Here is a 21,868-nt window from a genome sequence, read left to right as displayed (position 1 = left end):
TCTTGTCAAACTTTCATCCTTCCCAACATTTCCTCTCAGCTCTGCTCATCGTTCCTGATCTTTGTTTTGTCTCCCTTCTCCCCCCTGTCCCAGCAGCTCCTCAGTGCTGGTGACCCCTCAGTCTGTGATGGTCCCTGTGGCACCAGGGCCAGGCTGATCTCCTGATGCCACCTCTGGTGCCACTGAGCAGTGGCACTGCCTCTGCTCCTCTCTGGCAATATCTGAGGGCAGGAACTGGAATAATTTAACCCCTTTCTCTTTTCCTGAAGTGTTTTTCCTCTAAGAAACAGGGTGGAGTGTGTGGGAGTGTGGAGGGATGAAGGAAGGAATTGGGAGATGCCTCCAAAGAAAGAGGGAATATTTGGAAGGCAATCACAGGGGGTTTAGGACCTGTTGATGTTGTAAATGTAGGGCAGTTTGATTTCTACCCATTAATTGAAATGATGATTGAATTTTAAGCTGCAGCTATTTTCTGGTATTGAAGCCACATTGAAATCTGAGGTGTTCACGTTTTGGTGAAATTCTTTGGGTTCTTTGTTCCTGACAAGAAGCGAAGGACAGACATTTGCTGGACTTTTCTGTTCCTTAGACCTCTTTGATGACCTTGTGCTTTTGGCCCTGCATGCCTATATTATTTTTTTTATAATAATGTTTGCAGGCAGCCCTTTTCTCCACAATGAAAGCAAATGCCCCAGGAGTCAGCACAGGCCTCACTCACAGGCAGAAGGGTTCAGAAAACCCTCTGTTCCTCAGGCTGCTCCTCACAGGCATTTATTCCCTTATTTTCACTTCTGCAAGGAAGGGAAGTCCTGGAAAGAAAATCATTTCTGCTCACAAACCCAGGGATAGGGATCCTGGGACACACCTGAGCATCCGCGCCGTGCAGGGAGGGCTGGGATCCAGGGGCTCAGCCTGAGGAAGAGGATGAGGAGCTCCCTGAGAGCCCTGCCCATCCTGGCGTGCTCTGGGCAGGCTCCCTTTGCTCCTGCATCTCCCTTTTGGCCAGCAGGAGCTCTCCAGCCTCCCCACAGCCCTGCTTAGTGCCCAGTTTGCTCTGGCTTGTTCAGCCCTGCTCTGACACAGGGTGTTCAGATAAAATCAGCTCTCCTCACTCTGGGATCCTGCTGCTGTCTGTTGGATGGGACATGCAACACAAGGGGGGGTTAGGAAATTTTTTAGAAAATTTTTTTTAGAGTTTTTTTGCCTAAAAATTTCTAAAGCAGCTCGCATTCTGCTTGTGCCATCCACCCTTAACTCCCTGGGGATAATTTTGTTATCCCAGCAGGGGCAGTGAGTCCTTTTCTTTCTCCTGCCTGCTCAGTGCAGCAGAGGGAAAGCTGGATAGAAACAATCAGGGGAAAAATATAGCAACACTTCTGCTCTAGTAGGAGCTGTTATAATCCAAATTAGCTGATAAAAGCATTCTTGAGAGTGATTTAGGATTGAAGTCTGTAAAAAATGGTTCAAAGGTTACATCTGAAAACAGAACTTTTGAGAACAAATTGTTGCTGCAGAAATGCATCTGGGAAGATCAGGTTTAAGATTCTGCCTTGTTCTTCCCATTTCCCTCTCAGATCCTTTGGTATCCATCCTTTAGGAGTGTCAAAGGAATGTGGCAGCATTTTTAAATTAAGCTCAGGTGTGCAAATAGCTCTGATCCTTCTGTCTCCACAGCCACATGCATAAAGAATTGAAAAAAAAAATAACTAAAGGTCATTGTTTCTGCATCTAATTTAGTATTTATTTGTTTGGTAAGACTCCCCAGTCAGATGCTCTGGGCGCTCCTGGCTATTAATTGCAAACTCAGCGTGCCATGCAATTAAGGGAAACAAAACAAGACTGAAAAGCTTCAGAAAGAGATGGGAAAATAGGAAAATCACAACAGCAAATAGGAAAATCACAATGTCTGTTTACAAAAACTGCAGAAGTCACCCAATTCGTGTGTTGGCACAGGAGATGAGCTGTGAATGGGGCGGGGAGGACACACTTTGCTCAGGGCAGGAGTGCCCAGCCCTGCCAGGAGCACCAAAGCACAAATGTTCCTCCAATCCAAACAATCCCCTCTCAACTTCAATGAGAATTTTGCTCCCAGGCAACATTTGCTCCCAAGACATCTCTTCCATAGTTCTTACAGCATAAATAGCCCCTCATTGTTCAGCTTTAAAGGAAATAAATGATGCTTTCAGCCCAGTCCTTTTCATTGCCTGTGACTGATATCAGCAAAGCACTGGTGCTGGTTATGTCTATGGAGATACAGCCTTGCAGTGCAGATGTGTTATTTAAATTACAATGCTGGGAATACATTTGTGTCAGTAGCTTTCCATCTCCTGCACCAAGCACTGAAGTTAGGAGGGGAAGAAAGCCCTGCTTTTTCCTGAGCACCACTGTATTTTCCTCTTTTCACCAGTCAGTTTGTTACATCTGAAGAGCTTACTCATGCATCCCCATCCAGTTCATTTTTATTACAGCTCTGTGTTTGTTACAGATAAGCTCCAAGGATGCAGCTGAAAGCTGGGCTCTTTCCAGCTCCCCTGGATTTTTTTTTTCCCAAGGTTTTAATGGTTATATAACATTGTGTTATGACACAGCCTCCCTCTCGCTGAAGGGAAATTGCTAAACTCGGTTTATCGAATGTTCCAAGGGTACAAAGTTCAGATAAGAAAAGTTGAGATAGCAATCAAAAATGTCAGTGAGAATTGTAAGTTTCTGGAAGTATAAAAGGGTGTTTCTTATATTTCTTTCCTCTTTCCCCCCTTTTTCCTTACAGAATTCTGTTTTCCCAAACAATCAATATTTGGGAAAATCTCTTTTTCAGGGACTGTTCCCATTTTCCATTCCTTTGAAAGGAAAACCTGGCAGGTTCAGGCTCTGCAGAAGAAGCCAGTGGTGATTTTAGAGCGGGAATTTTTTGCACCTGCCCTTGGTGGCAGCTCCTGGGTGTCCCAATTTGAATTTCTTGCAGAAGAAAAGGGATGCTGGGCCCAGCAGCTGCTGCCTGCTGAGTGACACCAGAGAGCACAAGGGCAGGTTTCCTTCTTGGAGGCACAGACCCAAAGGGAAGCCAAAAAAAGCCCCAGGGAAATGCTTGTTAAATATTAGGGGGAAAACAACCTTTGCAATGAGGTGTTGTGCCTTGAGGGGATGTGAACATCCTGCAGCTGAAAATGATCAGAATTCAGCCCAAATCAAGCTGGACCTTCTCTGGGGATGGACCAGGTGACCCCAAGGTCCCAATCAACCAAAATTACCCCATGGTTTTAATGCCTGGTGGGTTTATCTCCAATTATTTAGCACCCACAGAACACAATATTAGTAATTTCAATTTTTTTTTTCCTTTCTGCACCTTTTTTTTCATCTACACAGTCATTCTCCCAGATCAATCATGCCTTGCTGTCACGGGAGACAATCACTGTAATCATTTACAGAAAGAATCAGCATAATTCTGAATGTTTCACACCCTAAAAAAGGGCAGGATGACAAAGTTGTTCTTCTGTCCCAGAATTGAGCTGCCACTCTTGCCAAATCCCACCCACGGGCAATTAGGGATTCATCAAACACCAACACTCACGTTCCCTTGGGGTTTGAGGGGAATCAGTAAAATGTGGATGCCATGGTGTCTGTCAAAGATGGGGTGAGGGATTGTGGTGACTGATGGTAATCAAGGACCAGCTCTTCAGCATTTCCCTCTTAATGATTAACTGGATTATCCCTGGTGCCACTTTTTGGGATTGGTCTCGGGATACCTTGGAAGAAAAGCTCAGGTGCTCAGAAGGACTAAAGGAAAAAGGGTTTGTGGTGATGTTGATCTCATCCACTGAGGTTACAGGCAAAAAACATCCAAAAGGCCACACAGCAAATGCCCTGTGTGCTGGAAATCCTCATTTCTCTGCATGTGATGGAGATTCCTGGCAAATTCTCCAGGATCAAATTTACCAATTGCATTTACTTGGCCTGCAGGGGTCAACCAGGTGACAGGAAAATAGGGATTAAAAAAACCCTGCAGGTGGCTTTGGACACCTCTCAGATCCCATCCCTTGCACTGATGCTGTGATTCCTTGGGCTGTTATTTTTTTATCCCAAGTAGCCAAGGAATGGTTGTAATTATTCCTACATTTCTGATTTTTTACTGGAATCTCACTGTCCAGGCTCATCCAGCAGGGAGGAGTGGTGGCTAAAATTTGGTGGCAGAATTTGAATTTGAGGAAGGAATTCTCTGAATGTGACCCCCTGGATATTTCAGCCCTCCCAGTCTGACCTCTGTAGTGTAACAGGCTAAGAAATGGAGACATCAATATTTTCTTATTGCCAAGCTCACTTTAGCCAGTACAACATTGAATTTTGGCTTTCTTCCTCTCATCCCAGCTTCTGCTGTGTTTTACTCCTTTTCCTCTTCTTTATTTTCTTTATTAAGTCTAAGAGGAGGAAAAAAAGCTACGTAGGAAAAGGAGAATTATCCCAGAATATTCTGATACTCTGTGACTTTGCTTCCCATTTACAACCATTGCAATCTGCAATCCAGTGGTTGAAACCCAGCTGAAGAACAAAACTCAAGGAGAACCTGAGATTATTCCTGTTCTTCTTCTATTATTCATGAATTCTTCAGTGGTAAATCGACTGAAAAAATGAGTAAAACAAATTTGATAATTATAAGTTAATAAAACCTCCACGCTGCTTACCCAGAAGTCAGTAACCATAGATCTGCTCTGTTTAAGCAGTTTAAATACATAAAACTGTTAATTGCTAATGCAAATTCATAGTGGAGGAAATGATGGTGCACTTACACCCGGAGAATAAATGTTACATTTTTCCTGCAAACAATTTTTAGTTCCCTAATTTTAAGAAAATCCAATATTGAGCTAAAAAATCATTACAGGGCCTTTTGTATGTAGAGTTGAAAACCAGTTATGTAAAGATTTTTTTGGACTGGCAAGGAGGATTAATTAGAGCCTTAATAAGGTATGGAGTGAGAATTTTGACAAATTACCAGAAAAATTGTATTGAGCCCTGGGGCAGAGGCTAAAGCAGGCTCAAGACACATATTTTTTAAATATATATTTACATTTTCATATATATGTAATATATTAATATATATATTTGTATATCCTTATATTATAGATATATTTATATACATTTAGTATATATTTTATATATATAAATGGCTTTTCCAGGTGACTTGGAGGCCTGGATTTGCTATATCTTGGTGGTTGAAAATCCCAGTCCAGTATTTGCTCTGCCATAAAAAGTGGGGCTGGAATCTCTGCACACAGGAGAACAAATTCCTAAATTCTCCCCTAAGCTTGCTCAGATTTCAGGGTGATATCACAAATCTGCCTCACTGCATTTCACTGAGTTTACACACAGCCAAAATTAAAATGTTACAAGAGGATGAAAGAAACAAAGTGAACTTCAAGGCCTGAATATTTGATATCCTAATATTCATTAAGAGGCAGTAATTATCTGATTGCATCTATTAATTCTGGCACATTACATTGCTTCAGTCTTTAAACTCTACATAAATTTTATGCCAATTAATTAAAAGAAAGGGAAATGGGTTTTATGCACCTTCTTTATTGTTAATCCTTTCTTCCTCCTACCTGAGTGTGTTCCTTTCAGGCAGGGGGCTGGGAATTATTGGGAATTATTGGGAATTATTGGGAATTATTGGGAATTATTGGGAATTATTGGGAATTATTGGGAATTATTGGGAATTATTGGGAATTATTGGGAATTATTGGGAATTATTGGGAATTATTGGGAATTATTGGGAATTATTGGGAATTATTGGGAATTATTGGGAATTATTGGGAATTATTGGGAATTATTGGGAATTATTGGGAATTATTGGGAATTATTGGGAATTATTGGGAATCAGGCACCTCCCAACTGAGATGAACTCTTGGGAAATGAGACAAAAAATAAAAAACAGAAAAGGAAAATATTACATGTTTCACTTTCATCTTCAGAGTGCTGATGTTGATAAGTGAGCTCCTCAAGAGAAACACCTGCATCCTGAAATTAAGGATTTGGGGCATCTCTGATAATCCAGTTCACCTGTGGAGGAAGTGGAAAGGAAAAATCATATTGGAAATTATATTGGAGGGCCTTGAGGTCGAGGAGGGATTTCTTCAGTTCATGATTAGTTGTCTTTGAACTGGGAAAACCCAAAAAAAAAGCAAATAAAAAAGTCAGGGTTTCCCAGGGAAACCACTGCAAACTGGATTCAGCACTGTGTAAAACCAATATGAAACATTTAAACCAAAATATTGATAATAATTATATAGATGCATGTGGATGTCTATAAATCCCTGCACATAATGATCCATTCAGACTAATTAGTTCACACAGAAAGATCTGAGCTTTTTGGTCTGAGTTCCCACATGGATTAAATGGGGATAATAATTCTTTTGTGCTAATTGTAATGAGCATTGGAGGAGAGCCACGGAATTGTGAGTTATTATTTATTTTTTTCTAGCAATCTTGGCCATCCCTGAAGTGCAGCCCCCAAAGGGGTGGAAATGTGGTAGAAAATAATTTTTTGTCTTCATCCCTACCTGACACAACATTTCAGATAAGGGCAAGGCATCCAAAAACCACCCTCATTTTCCTGTTAAACCTCAGGGGAAAAATAGATAAGAAAATGGTCAGATCTGTGTTTATCAAGGGCTAAATGTGATTGCTGTCCTTACATATAATTTGTTCCTTTATGTCACAACCTGCTGGACAAATATATAATTTCAGTTCATATTATCATTGTCAGAAATATTAAATAGGGCTCAATAACTTAGCATTTTTGCAAGGTCTCTGTATATTTTATTTATATATGTATATTTTTTATAAAATTATATGTTTTATTTATGTATTTTATTTATATATTACCAGGTCAGAAATTATAGCAATGGCTCAGTGAAAAATCTCTGAAAGAGAGACATAATCTGTGCTCTAATATTTATATCAAATTCAGGATTCAGCTTCCCTTTCAAAAAATACTTTGGATATCTTGTTGAGCACAGGTGAAGTGATAATCAGTGAATGTTCTATCCAAGATCTGTGAGCTTTAGTGAGCTGAATCCCAATTGTGTCCATGTGTGCAGTCCCTGGGTTGGGCTCCAATTTGGATTTCTTGGCAGCAGCCCATTTTTAATTCATTTGCCCTTTGTGCTGACTGAGAATCCTCACAAATATTCCTATTTACAGTGGTATTTAGGGCTCACAGGGAAGGAATAATACCAGCTCTGCTTGCCAGCCAATGCAACCCCGTGGAAGGAAATCCACACACATCTGAGCTTTTTATTTTATTTTTTTGCCTTGTTCTTTCAGCTCCAAACTTGCTGAGTAGTCCTTCCAGCGGAAAAGCAGGAAATAAATATATATTAATATATATAACCATAATAATAACTATATATATATGAAATATGATATAATAACATTATATAACATTCCATATATATATGGTTATTATGGTTATATATTAATATATATATTATATATAATCAATATAATATATATAACCAATGTTATAATCATATATAGGGAATATTGTACAATAACATTATATAACATTCCATACCTATATGGTTATAGGGTTGCTATTATTGTGGTTATATATATTAATATATATTATATATGTAACCAATATAATATGTAATATGACCATATATTTATATGGAACATTATATAATAACATTATATAACATTCCATATATATATATGATTATATGGTTGTTATTATGGTTATATATTAATATATATATTATATATAATCAATATAATATATATAACCAATGTTATAATCATATATAGGGAATATTATGTAATATTATATAACATTCCATACATATATGGTTATATGGTTGTTATTATTATGATTATATATATTAATACATATTATATATATAACCAATACAATATATAATATAACAATATATATGGAATTATATTATTCCAATTATATAATATTATAATATTATATAATATATTATATAATATTATATAATATAATAGCATTATATAACATTCCATAGATATATGGTTATATGGTTGTTATTATTATGGTTATATATATTATATATATAACCAATATAATATAACCATATATATATGGAACATTATATAATAGCATTATATAACATTCCATATATATGTGGTTTTATGGTTGTTATTATTATGGTTCTATATATTAATATATATTATATATAACCAATATAATAACCATATATACGTATATATGGCATATTATAGAATAACATTATATAACATTCCAGATATATGTTTATATTATTATTATTATTATTATTATTATTATTATTATTATTATTGTTCTATATATTAATATATAATATATATAACCAATATTATAACCATACATATGGAATGTTTTCAGGAGCTGCCCATCACAAAGATGGAGCCAAGGGCACCTGGGTTGTAGCAAACCTCCCCTGGCACTCCAATGCAAACAGAGCTGTGGTTAAATCAGTCAATAACACTTGGGAAGAACGAGAGGGAACCTCCCTGGCAGCAGCACCAATCCCCCTGGAACTGACCCCCTTTTGCCATTTATTTTTCATTTTGGAGATTAAACATGAGAGCACCCAAACAGGTGAAATTGAGACAAAGATAGCAGGGAGGAAAGGAGAACAGGAAAGAGGGGCAGGGGTGTGAGGGGAGCATCACGTAGCTCATTCCCTCTTTGTTTGCACAAGTCAATTCTTTCCCTTTCCAACAGCACACAAAAGGAGTCTCAGGAGCCTTAAATTGCATTCCCAGTCTTTACAGAGCACCTCTCCAAACGCAAAATTAATGGGCAGCCAAAAGGAAAAGCCATCTCAACGCGTTTTGTTCTGCTCAGGACAAAATCCCCTGATCCCAGCTCAGCCCTGGGTGCTGAGCTCTGCCCTGGCAGGAGATGTGGAGCTGAGAGGGAGAGCTGGGCAGCTCCTGGGGATGCCAGGCTGGGCTTTGGGGAGGAAGAGCTGTGTGTGATGGGATTCTGGCCCAGCTGGGATCCTCACCCAGCGCAGCCCAGCGTGTTCAGGTCGATGGATTTGCTCTCAACTCCTGTTGGGCAGTCACAAAGGGAAAAACAATTGATCCAAACAGAGAGGAACGGGCTGGGTGAGCAACAGTGGAGTCCTGTAAGCTCTGCCTTTTTCTTTTTGGTTAGAAACCATCCTGTCCTGGCCTGGCAGCTCAGCTTAGAGCATTGCATAAACAGTCTGACCTGTATTAATGGTTTTGACTCTTAAACTGTAAAAATAAATGAAAAACCAACCAAAAAAGCAATCCCCAAAACCCAGCAAAAGTCCCCACTCCAAACAGCAAATTTCTGAATGGATGGACCAGATTCCCAATAATTTTTATAGGACTTTTTTCAACTTTCTTAAAAGGCTAAACAAACTCAGCTGTAGTACCTGTGGGTTTCACATATGGGGAACCACAACAAGAAGTCAAAATAATCACTGGTTTAGCAACTCAGAAGTCACCAAAACCCAGGTTTCTGTGACCTCAAATACACCCACATCCAGAAAGTCCTCTGAGAGACAGTGACAAAGGTGCCACTTTAAAATTTAAAACCAGTCTATGATTTTCTGATTCTCAAATCAAAAGACAAGTGACCTCATTGCTGCTGACTTTTCCCCTACGGGTGAAACCACCACTAAGTGGTTTCTAGAGGTGTGGCTGGGAGCTCAGGGAGGTCAGCTGCCAGGTCAGGAAAGCACAATTTAACTTAGAAAATCAAAATTTTGTTGAGTACTGCTGTGCAGTGAGAAGGACAAGTCCATACAGCTGGAAGAAGTGCAGTGAGACAGTCCAGGCAGAACTCCATGAAATAAAGATGAGCTGAGCTGCAGTTATTCATTTTTACTGGAGGCTTCAGAAATAGGACCTCATCTAGAGAACAATCAACTTTCTGCATGAATTTTAGATTAAATTTTATCAATTAATGGCATTTCTTTTTTTTCCCTTATTTTTGCCAAGGACCAACTGAGTGGAATTTTCCAGGAGTCCCCAAGCTACCTTTTTAATCCTGTAGAAACAGAGAAAACCAGGAAAGAGAGGCTTCTTTTAATTGTTAACTAACACTTTTAAAGGCACAGAAGTGGCTGCATGGGAGGTATTTCATCTCTCCAAAGCCAGCGTGTAATTCCTTATCCTAAGGCTCAGCATCCTTGGGCTGGTCAGCTCAGAGCAGCCAGGGGAGGCAGTGCAGTTCCAATAATTGATTTTTGAGTGAAACTGGTGGCTGGGAATCTTTAACTTGCTATTTAGAGCACAGATGGAACCATTGCTGCACAGCTCCCCCTCTCTAATCTGCTCCACTTTGGGGCTGGCTTCTGGTTTGAGAGGTGAGCCTTTGAACTGGGGTGGGAGAGGCACAGAAAGTGCCCCAAAACTGGGTGTGAGAGGGACAGAAAGCACCCCAAAATTGGGGTGTGAGAGGCACAGAAAGTGCCCCAAAATTGGGCTGTGAGAGGGACAGAAAGCACCCCAAAATTGGGGTGTGAGAGGGGCAGTAAAGCACCCCAGAACTGGTGTGGGAGAGGGACAGAAAGCACCCCAAAACTGGGGTGTGAGAGGGGCAGAAAGCACCCCAAAACTGAGTTGTGAGGGACAGAAAGTACCCCAAAACTGGGGTGTGAGAGGCACAGAAAGAGCCCCGAAACTGAGGTGGGAGAGGCACAGAAAGCACCCCAAAATTGGGCTGTGAGAGGGGCAGTAAAGCACCCCATAACTGGCGTGTGAGAGGCACAGAAAGCACCCCAAAACTGGGGTGTGAGAGGGACAGAAAGCACCCCAAAACTGGGGTGGGAGAGGCACAGAAAGTACCCCAAAATTGGGCTGTGAGAGGGACAGAAAGCGCCCCAAAACTGGGGTGGGAGAGGCACAGAAAGTACCCCAAAACTGAGGTGTGAGAGGGACAGAAAGCACCCCACAAATGGCCTGTGAGAGGCACAGAAAGCACACCAAAACTGGGGTGGGAGAGGGGCAGTAAAGCACCCCACAAATGGGGTGTGAGAGGGACAGTAAAGCACCCCAAAACTGGGGTGGGAGAGGCACAGAAATTGTCCCACAACTGTGTGTGAGAGGCACAGAAAGCACCCCAAAACTGGGCTGAGAGGGGCAGTAAAGCACCCAAAACTGGGGTGTGAGAGGGACAGAAAGTGCCCCAAAATTGGAGTGTGAGAGGCACAGAAAGCACCCCAAAACTGGGGTGTGAGAGGCACAGAAAGAGCCCCACAGCTCAGTCTCACAGAACAATCCTTTCCCAGCCCAGAACCAAGGACGCTGCTGCAGCTTCAGCCCAAAAAGTGTAAAAACCAGAGAATTGAAGGGAGAAAACTGGGAAGGTGGGACTGCATCACCTGGTGCTGGAATTGGACAGTGAACCCCAATAGGGAAATGGACCAAAATTTAGAAAATCATGAAAACTTGTGACCCAGGGTCCATTTTGGGTGGAGCCACAGCCAGGCTCTTGCACTGCTCAAGGTGTGTCCTGTGAAGGCTTTTTAATAAATCCCTGCTTTATTCTTTAACTCTGCCCAGCCTCCGTTCCAGGCAGCCACTTCAGGCACCAGTTGTGACTGTTATTCCAACCTGCAAAACTTTCTATAAAGCTTCATGAGGGCTTTTTCCCCCTAAACATAACAATTCATGGTCTACTCACCTTGCTCAGGTGTAACATTGCACCAAAATACCCCAGAATTTCAAGGAGAAAAAAATCAGTAATATTTCAACCTGCTCTTCAAAGATCTCTGAATTTTCTTACTTCCCTTGGATTGGATAATTCTGATTTTCATACAGGACAAATTCGGCCCTCACCATGAGGATCAGGGAAAAGTTCTTCTACAGAGGGATTTTAGTTTTGGAAGGAAATGCAGGGAGTTGTGACAACTGTAAAAGGTCCATGCAGAGAGACAGATGCTTTCAATTCAGTTGCTCTGAATTTTTTATATTCTCCTTTCACTGCTTCAGGTGCCTGGATGGAAGGCACTTTTCCCACTGGAGCTTTGGTGCCAATGTGATAAGAACATTGGCACCAAAATGACTGATCGTGTACACTTTCCTCATCATTTATTTATAACCACTTAATTAAGTTATTATGGACTCTTCTTTTCTCTGGCTGGCAGCGAGGTAGAAATTAATTTTCTTAGCCTTTCCTGTGTAGCCAGGATCTCTGACTTATCATTTCTCTGCTAAAACTGCTCTTTTTCAAAGGCCATTGTATTATCCACGAGAAAATTCTGGGATGACCAATTCAAAACCCACCCCAGGTAAAGCTGCACCAGTAACAAAGCTTCTTTTTTTTAATTTATATTCATTTCCTCTGGCAATATTTCTGCTGTATGTCTCTGCTGCTTCTCTTTTATGCATTGCAAGACAGGAAAAAAAAAAACCTTTTTTGGTTTTACTTTGTTTTTCCTTGTGTGTCTCTTACCTGTGCTAAGTCTCCCTTTAAGATTTTTTCTCCCAAGACCTTTTTCCTTTAATTATTGCCACCTATGGGTCAAAAAGTACAGGGTGAAGCTTCTGACAGGAGGTTGGCACCTTCTTTGCCAACAAAAACTGTATTGGCAATGACAGAAATCCTTGGATTTGCTTATTTGGCCTCCCCTAGTCACATCCAGCAGATAAAGATGATAAAAAAAGAGAAACATCTGAGTTCTTAAGAAAACAAACAGGAGAGTTGCCATTCACTACATACTTTAATGCCTCATTTATTCTGAATAAGACTCCTCAGTCGCTGCCAAGAAAGATTTCCAGGTTTCAGGGCTAATATTTACAGGTTTTCTCCTTCCTTTCCACAGTATTTATCTGAAGGCAAGGATTCCCTCTGGGTTTTCCAGGTTTCTCCATCCATTTTCTCTCTGTTTCATCATTTCCCCCACCCCAGTGTGGTTCTGCTTTCCTCCCTTGCCCCAGCTGGGCTCAGATTAAGCCATCCATCAGTTGATGTTCTGTTTGGCAAAACCACCACACTTCTTAAAATATTTGTTCAATACCACGGCGAGAGGAGGTTCATAATCCTCTGACCTGCCTTGTGAAATATTAATAAGAGAAATCACTTTGTAAGGGGTGAAAGCTTTATTTTTTTCACTCAGTGAGGTCTCCCAAGAGCAGCAGAAAATAGAAATTTCGTCTCTCCCAACCTGACAAAACCCAGCAACCAGCAGGGACCTTTTTTCCTGCAAAACATTCAGTATTCATCCACCTACAGCAAATAAAGTAATAACAAGTGTCTTGCAAATAGAGTGTTTAAACCTTTCAAGTACAGAGGGCACCAAGCCAATTCCCATTGCCTCATTTGGAAATTCTGCTTGGGTTGGAAAGCCAGGATAAAACACCCCAGATTATCAAATCCCTGGTGGGGTCAGGCTCCTTAACAGCCTTTAAAAGGCCAGCAGTTATCCCTGGGAAAGCCAGGCATTAATCCTAATTTCTGTTTTCTAGACAGAGGCTAAGATATAGATATATATGTACGTTTGTGTATATATTTATTTATATATATCTGATATTTATATATTTTATATAAATGTATACTATATATAAAAAATATCGTTATATAAAAATATATAATTATAGTTATAACTATAGTTATATAATACTATATGTAGTATATATAGATTTATAATATTTATATATAGATATATATTTCATATATTATGAAATTTATATATCATATCATATATAGTATTGTATATAGTATTATATATTATACTATACTTTATATTGTTATATTTTATAGATATAGTATGTCTATTTTATATATTATATTTATAATACATAAAATAGATATACTATATAGTGTATATATATAGACATATAACTATATATAGTATATAGTTATATATAGATATATAACTGTATATTTCACCTATTCATTTTATATTTATATTTTATTTATATTTACTTTTATATTTGTATTTATATTTATATTTATATTTATATTTTATTTATATTTACTTTTATATTTGTATTTATATTTATATGACGTTGGATAAGGTTTGAAGACATAAATACAGCAAAAAGCCCCAGTGAAGCTGAGACCCTCCAAATCTTTGCTCCCTTTCCCATCCCTCTCCAAGCCTGTCCTGGTTATTTTTCTTGCCTTTTTCCTCAGCACAAAAATGCTTTTAATTCCATCCTGGAAGAGGCCAAGATTCTTCCAGGGCAGCAACCTCTGTGCCTCCTCCCAGACACGGCCACACAGAACAAAGAGAAGGATAATAATAAGTAATTATCATTATAATTAGCACATATTTAGTGCTTTTCATTTCCAAGGCACTGTACAAATATTAGCTAATGAATATTTGGTAAGCAAACATTTTGAGCTTCTGGAAGGATTATTATAAACCATGAAGAAAATACTTTACAATATTTGGCTGACTTTTTCTCCCTGCTACATTTGCAAGGTTATTATTTGCTACACCTGTAACTTAATCATGGCAAGGCATGTTGTATTTGATTTTTATATAGTATTTAAATACTGCTGTCTTTTATTAGACTTTCAGCAAAGATTTGGAGGGTCTCAGCTTCACTGGGGCTTTTTGCTGTATTTATGTCTTCAAACCTTATCCAATGTCATATAAATATGAATATAAATACAAATATAAAAATAAATATAAATAAAATATAAATATAAAATGAATAGGTGAAATATACCGTTATATATCTATATATACTATAGATATAACTATATATAACTATATACTATATATATATAGTATATATATATATATACTCTATATAGTTATATGTCTATATATACACTATATAGTATATCTATTTTATTTTATGTATTAAAATATAATATATAAAATATATAAAATAAAATAGACATACTATATCTATAAAATACAACAACATAAATAAATAAGGTCTTTAAAGCATTTTTGCAAGAAATCAGTGTGAGCAATGTGGACAAATAGTGATTTTGTGGGGGAAGATATTTTGCCCACACTTTTCCCATTTGTTTCAGTGGGAATATGGCCAGCTTTGGGTCTGGACTGATCCTCCCATGTTGTGCTTGTGCTTCCCTGTGGAATAACCCAATATCACCAATATCCTGATGTTTTGCCTCAGGCTGACCCAAGGGTCTCCAATCAATCCCACATCTGGCAATTTTGGGGATGCTGAGCAGCCCTTCAGGACACCTGCTTGGGTTAGGGGCCCATCCCATGGCTGGATTTCTGGGATTCCCACTGGGAGGCTGCAAAAGGCAAAATGAGCCCGTTCATGGCAGATATTTGTAGAGATATCCCAAATCTTGGGGATAAAATATCCAAAATTCTTGGAGAATTTTATCATCCATTATAAAATTCTCTTTTATCGTGGATGGAATTGTTTGTGCTCCATGGTGATGAGGAGAAGGGGAGATGCACAGTGACTGCACCCAAACCTCTCAGAAGACCCAGTAACTCTTTGAATTTCAACCACCAAGTGTTCTCTAACCCAAAACCCTCAAATTTAAACATTCTGCTTCAAAATATCCAGTCAAGTTTTTCTTGATGGCTGTAATTGGTCTCCTTCCTTGTCTCTGCGCTCGACTTTGAAGTTTGGAGCAAATTCTGATTTGCGCCACAATCCCACACCAGTGATTCCTGTTTGTACCCAGGTGCCTTTTTAAAGCTCTTTTTCCTTTTTGAAGCTCTTTTTCACTTTTACCTCTCCATAATCGATTTCCTGCTTCCCAAATATCCCCACTTTTGGCATTGCAAGCTTCCCTCACACGAAGTGATTGAGTGTTCAGCTCTCTCTCTTTCTCCCCTCTCCTTGTCTGCTCCACTTTGTGCTTTCAGCAGCAGCTGGCCACTGGATGCATCCTGCTCCTTAAATTCTGCAGATTTTGTGTGATCTCTGTATTAGTTTCTCTTCCAATTGCTTCTCCCTCCCTCTCCGTGCACAATATCCACTCAGCAGCTGCTTCTGCCACTGCCTCTGAAGGCAGAAGTGATTTCTCCTGCCAATTTTCCACTTTCCTCTCCTCTCAAGGCTTGATCTTGTTGTGTGCTTTAAAGTCAGTAATAATATAGTGCGTGTGACATGTTACTGAGCTGGGGATGAAACGGGGAACACGGAGAGAGCAGCCAAAATATTGAATAACAAACTGTGATATGCACTGGGCCTGGCAGCCCAGGGGAATCCACAGTGCTGGAACAGCACCCAGCTCTGCCAAGGGGCACTCAGGCCCCAGGACGTGCAACCAAGCACAGGGATCTGGTTTTGTGACTTTTCATAATTACTTCTGATTGATGTGAAGTTTGGTTATTGGCAATTATCAATTTATCAATTACCAGTTTATCAAGCACAGGGATCTGGTTTTGTGACTTTTCATAATTACTTCTGAATGATGTGAACTTTGGTTGTTGGCAATTATCAATTTACCAATTACCAGTTTATCAAGCACAGGGATCTGGTTTTGTGACTTTTCATAATTATTTCTGGTTGATCAGAAATTTGGTTACTGTCAATTACCAATTTACCAATTACCAAGCACAGAGATATGATTTTGTGACTTTTCATAATCATTTCTGGGTGACCAGAAGTTTGGTTATTGGCAATTATCAATTTATCAATTAACAATTACCAGTTTATCAAGCACAGGGATCTGGTTTTGTGACTTTTCATAATTACTTCTGAATGATGTGAACTTTGGTTGTTGGCAATTATCAATTTACCAATTACCAGTTTATCAAGCACAGGGATCTGGTTTTGTGACTTTTCATAATTACTTCTGATTGATGTGAAGTTTGGTTATTTGAAATTATCAATTTAACAATTGCCAATTTATCAAGCACAGGGATCTGGTTTTGTGACTTTTCATAATTACTTCTGATTGATGTGAAGTTTGGTTATTGGCAATTATCAATTTATCAACTACCAATTTATCAAGCACAGGGATCTGTTTTTGTGACTTTTCATAATTATTTCTGGTTGATCAGAAGTTTGGTTCCTGTCAATTACCAATTCACCAATTACCAAGCACAGGGATCTGGTTTTGTGACTTTTCTTAATTATTTTCTGGTTGACCAGAAGTTTGGTTCCAATTTACCAATTACCAATTTTCCAATTCAGAAGCACAGGGATCTGGTTTTGTGACTTTTCATAATTATTTCTGGTTGACCAGAAGTTTGGTTACTGTCAATTACCAATTTACCAATTACCAAGCACAGGGATCTGGTTTTGTGGCTTTTCATAATTATTTCTGGGTGACCAGAAGTTTGGTTATTGGCAATTATAAATTTATCATTTACCAGTTTATCAAGCACAGGGATCTGGTTTTGTGACTTTTCATAATTACTTCTGAATGATGTGAACTTTGGTTATTGGCAATTATCAATTTATCAATTACCAGTTTATCAAGCACAGGGATCTGGTTTTGTGACTTTTCATAATTACTTCTGAATGATGTGAACTTTGGTTGTTGGCAATTATCAATTTACCAATTTATCAAGCACAGAGATCTGGTTTTGTGACTTTTCATAGTTATTTCTGGTTGACCAGAAGTTTGGTTCCTGTCAATTACCAATTTACCAATTACCAAGCACAGGGATATGATTTTGTGACTTTTCATAATCATTTCTGGGTGACCAGAAGTTTGGTTATTGGCAATTATCAATTTATCAATTATCAATTTATCAAGCACAGGGATCTGTGTTTGTGACTTTTCATAATTACTTCTGAATGATGTGAACTTTGGTTGTTGGCAATTATCAATTTACCAATTACCAGTTTATCAAGCACAGGGATCTGGTTTTGTGACTTTTCATAATTATTTCTGGTTGATCAGAAGTTTGGTTCCTGTCAATTACCAATTTACCAATTACCAAGCACAGGGATCTGGTTTTGTGACTTTTCTTTTCCTAATTATTTTCTGGTTGACCAGAAGTTTGGTTCCAATTTACCAATTACCAATTTTCCAATTCAGAAGCACAGGGACCTGATTTTGTGACTTTTCATAATTATTTCTGGTTGATCAGAAATTTGGTTACTGTCAATTACCAATTTACCAATTACCAAGCACAGGGATATGATTTTGTGACTTTTCATAATCATTTCTGGGTGACCAGAAGTTTGGTTATTGGCAATTATCAATTTATCAATTATCAATTTATCAAGCACAGGGATCTGTGTTTGTGACTTTTCATAATTATTTCTGGTTGATCAGAAGTTTGGTTCCTGTCAATTACCAATACACCAATTACCAAGCACAGGGATCTGGTTTTGTGACTTTTCATAATTATTTCTGGTTGACCAATACTTTGGTTATTGGCAATTATCAATTTACCAATTACCAAGCACAGGGATCTGGTTTTGTGACTTTTCATAATTATCTCTGGTTGACCAGAAGTTTGGTTATTGGCAGTTAGCAATTCGCCAATTAATAATTTACCAATTACCAAGCACAGGGATATGATTTTGTGACTTTTCATAATCATTTCTGGGTGACCAGAAGTTTGGTTATTGGCAATTATCAATTTACCAATTACCAATTTACCAATGCCAAGCAGAGGGATCTGGTTTTGGGACTTTTCATAATTATTTCTGGGTGACCAAAAGTTTAGGTATTGGCAATTATCAATTTACCAATTACCAAGCACAGGGATCTGGTTTTGTGGCTTTTCTTTTCATAATTATTTCTGGTTGACCAGGATTTTGGTTACTGTCAATTACCAATTACCAATTTACCAATACCAAGCACAGGGATCTGGTTTTGTGACGTTGCATAATTATTTCGGGGTGACCAAAAGTTTGGCACCCAGAATTGGTAATTGGCAATTACCAATTTACCAATTAATTGCCAAGCACAGGGATCTGGTTTTGTGGCTTTTCTTTTCATAATTATTTCTGGGTGACCAGAAGTTTGGTTATTTGCAATTACCACTGCACACAAAGTAATTTTCCACGTATTTTTAATAGGAGACCTGTTCTAAGTTGCAGGGATGTTTGTTATTTTAGAAAATTCAGTGCTTCCCATCTCACAGGGGTTTGGCATATTTGGAGTGTACAGTGTAAATATTTTAATTCCTGTTTAAAGTGGAAACATTTCAGGCTGGGACAGCTTCTACTTTTCATGGGGAAAATCAAGAATACACTGGGATTTATGTTATTTGGTAACAATCTGTGGGTTTAGAGTAGATTTTAAAGAAATTCTTCCCTGGATCCCTGGAAGTATCCAAAATCAGGCTGGAGCACCCTGGGATAGTGGCAGGGGTAGAATTGAATGAGTTTTAAGGTCTCTTCCAACCCAAATCATTCTGGAATTTTATATTGTGTAAAGACAAGGCACATATAGGATGGAAACTGATTTTCTCTCTGACTTGACTCTACATTTAAGGTTTACCTCATAGAAAAATTAGTTTATTCAGTGCCTGGCATAGCGAATCCCCAGTTTGATGTAAAAGCTCTCAGGCTCTACATTGCTACAAATAATCTGTCACAAACAACTGAACAATTTATTTGCTATAGGGATAGAACTGAATGCAAACAAAAAAATGTAGCTAACCAAAAAAATCAAAAACCTAAGCGGTGTGTGTGGCTTTTGTGGCTGTGTTAACTCATAGATTAATATTTCTCACTATTGTCACTTCTCTGGATGTCACCATTGTCCAGATAATGCAAGAAGGTCAACCAAAATTAAAGCAGGGATCATCCTTGCTGCGTTTCCAGTTCATGGGGAGCATGAAGCGCTGCGAGCGTGAGAGCTTAATCAAAAGTGACTTTTCTGAGTGATTTCTGGAGGTCTTGAGGAGCTTTGCGAGCTCCCAGCTCCCGAGAGCTCCATCCTCGCTCCCCACCCACCCGCAGCCCTCGGGTGATGACAGCTTGCTGCAGGATCCTGAGACAAGGCAGCAACAGGATTTGGGATCCAGGGAGAGCCACACGTGGCCAACAGATTTCATTCCTTCAGGTTCAGCCTGGAGCCTCTCAGAACCTGAGAAAAAAGGCAAACTCGATTCTTGAACCTGCTGAAAGAAGTCCCAGACTGTTTGGATGGTGGGGATCATCGGGCTGTGCTCAGCAGGGAGCTCTGATTCATCAGCACCAGGGTTTCCCCTCAGCTCTCTGCCTACATCTTCTGCTCAGCTTGGCAGGGACATTGTCAGAGAATAAAAGGCTTCTTCCTCGTGTCAAAGGGCTGGCATTCATCAAAATGATAATACTTTTTACCTAGAGCACCTTTTAGATGAGGTTCATGAAGCCTGTAAAGATGATGATAAAGAGAAAAATGTTGCAGGATTTTTTATTATATTTTTGGCACTAAAACTGCCGTTACATGAAATGGGAGATTTTTCTTTTGTAGGTTTCCTTTGGCTTTCGCTTTATAAATATTTCTTGGTTAAGTCAGTGGACTGCTTTTCACACAAAGCCTAATCCAAAGCTTGCTAAGGTCAACAGAAAGCTGCTTATTAATTTCAGCAGACTTTTGAGTCAAGCTCCAAGTGCAAAACTTGCTCCCCGAATCAAACAAAAAAGTTTTTTGGAACACAAAAGAGAAATTCACACCTTCTAGGATCAATCACTTCATTATGAGGATAGTTTAAATTCCAGTAAATCTTCTGGGAATTTTTCTGTTGATTTTGGGAAGCTGTTGTGTTCAGTCTGAAGTATTGAGGGTGTTCTCTGAACAGTGCTGGGCCCTTTCACCTTCAGGGAAAATGGGAAATGTGTGATACCCTAAAAATGGGAATTTCCAGCCCTCCATGCTGGAGTGAATAACTGTAGGAAGAGCAGAAAGTGAAGTTTAGGCACAGCTGAATTTGTTCCACTGGCTGGAAGCAGCCACCAGAGAGGGCAGAAGAAATTTTGGATGGCGATGGTGGCAGCAGGACCCAGCAGTGCTCACACCACGGTGGAGATTGTGATCCCGAATTCCCAAACAGGGAGCAGGGAGGGCTTGGTGGGAAGTGCCAAGGGCAGGAGATGCAGGGTTGGAGGGGCTGGAGCTGCCCCCCAGCTCATGGATTTGGGAGCAGCTGTGTGAAAACAGGATAGGAGATTTTCCTGCAATGGATTTTCCTCAAAGGATTTGGGGTCAGCTGTGTGAAAACAGGATGGGAGATTTTCCTGCAATGGATTTTCCTCAAAGGATTTGGGGTCAGCTGTGTGAAAACGGGATGGGAGATTTTCCTGCAATGTCCTGGCCAGGTTCATTCCAGGCTGATTTAGGGAAAGCTGGAGAACCTCCGGTTGGGCTCAGTTATTCACATTTTTCAGTGGTAAGCATGTAAACGTTGGTCCAGAAAAGCCCAGTCTAAAAAATCATGGATTTATAGGAAAGCTTTTAGAAAGGGGGAAAAGTGCAGGAAAGATGAATTCTTCCAGTATTTTTCACTGGTGAAGGTGTTCATTTCTCAGGGAGAGAGCTGATGGAATACCTCTGCCTCTTGGTTAGCACCAAACTGGACAGGGCTGGTTGAGTGCTCTCCATTGGCCAGGAGCAGCAATAGAAAGAGAAATTGGGGGTTTTCAGTGATTTCTCCCCAACCTGTGCTCCCAGATCAGCTATTCCTGCTGCAATCCAACCCATCCCCTCTTCCATCCACTCCTCCTCCTTGCATGGCCAAGATAATGAGAACTTGGACTTTCTAAACAGAGCTGAGATTTCAATGAGGGTTTAGAGGGCAGCCAAACCTTTCATGGGCAAATGTCTCATTTGCATTTCCTAAGCTCACCTCAGAACCTGGGATGTCTGCTCTCTGCAGGCCAAAGCCACAAAGGAGAGCAGGGGGTCGCTGGGTGCCAAAATGCACAGAATTGTCAATTATCCAGCTGTGACTCATGAGTTTGGTGTCCACACAAGCCCTGGAATCACTTTCCCTGGGTTTGCTGTAAATATAATTCCCCATGAAGCTGGAGGCTCAGTTTGGGA

The 21,868-nt window shown here is 39.5% G+C and overlaps 1 long non-coding RNA gene across 1 annotated transcript in view; it reads left to right on the top strand.

The window, feature by feature from the left end:
* The window catches only part of LOC135453268 (uncharacterized), a 29,672-nt gene extending 9,451 nt beyond the window's left edge, over positions 1–20,221 (top strand). Inside the window, exon 3 of the long non-coding RNA XR_010441825.1 lies at positions 19,907–20,221. This is a non-coding gene — a long non-coding RNA (uncharacterized LOC135453268). The remainder of the gene's footprint in view (positions 1–19,906) is intronic.
* The last annotated feature ends 1,647 nt before the right edge of the window (positions 20,222–21,868 follow it).

Source organism: Zonotrichia leucophrys, chromosome 12 (genome assembly GCF_028769735.1).
Source record: "Zonotrichia leucophrys gambelii isolate GWCS_2022_RI chromosome 12, RI_Zleu_2.0, whole genome shotgun sequence".
NCBI classification, from domain to species: Eukaryota; Metazoa; Chordata; class Aves; order Passeriformes; family Passerellidae; genus Zonotrichia; species Zonotrichia leucophrys.
Note: the sequence above shows the minus strand (reverse complement) of the source record. Positions and strands in the feature narration are given on the sequence as shown.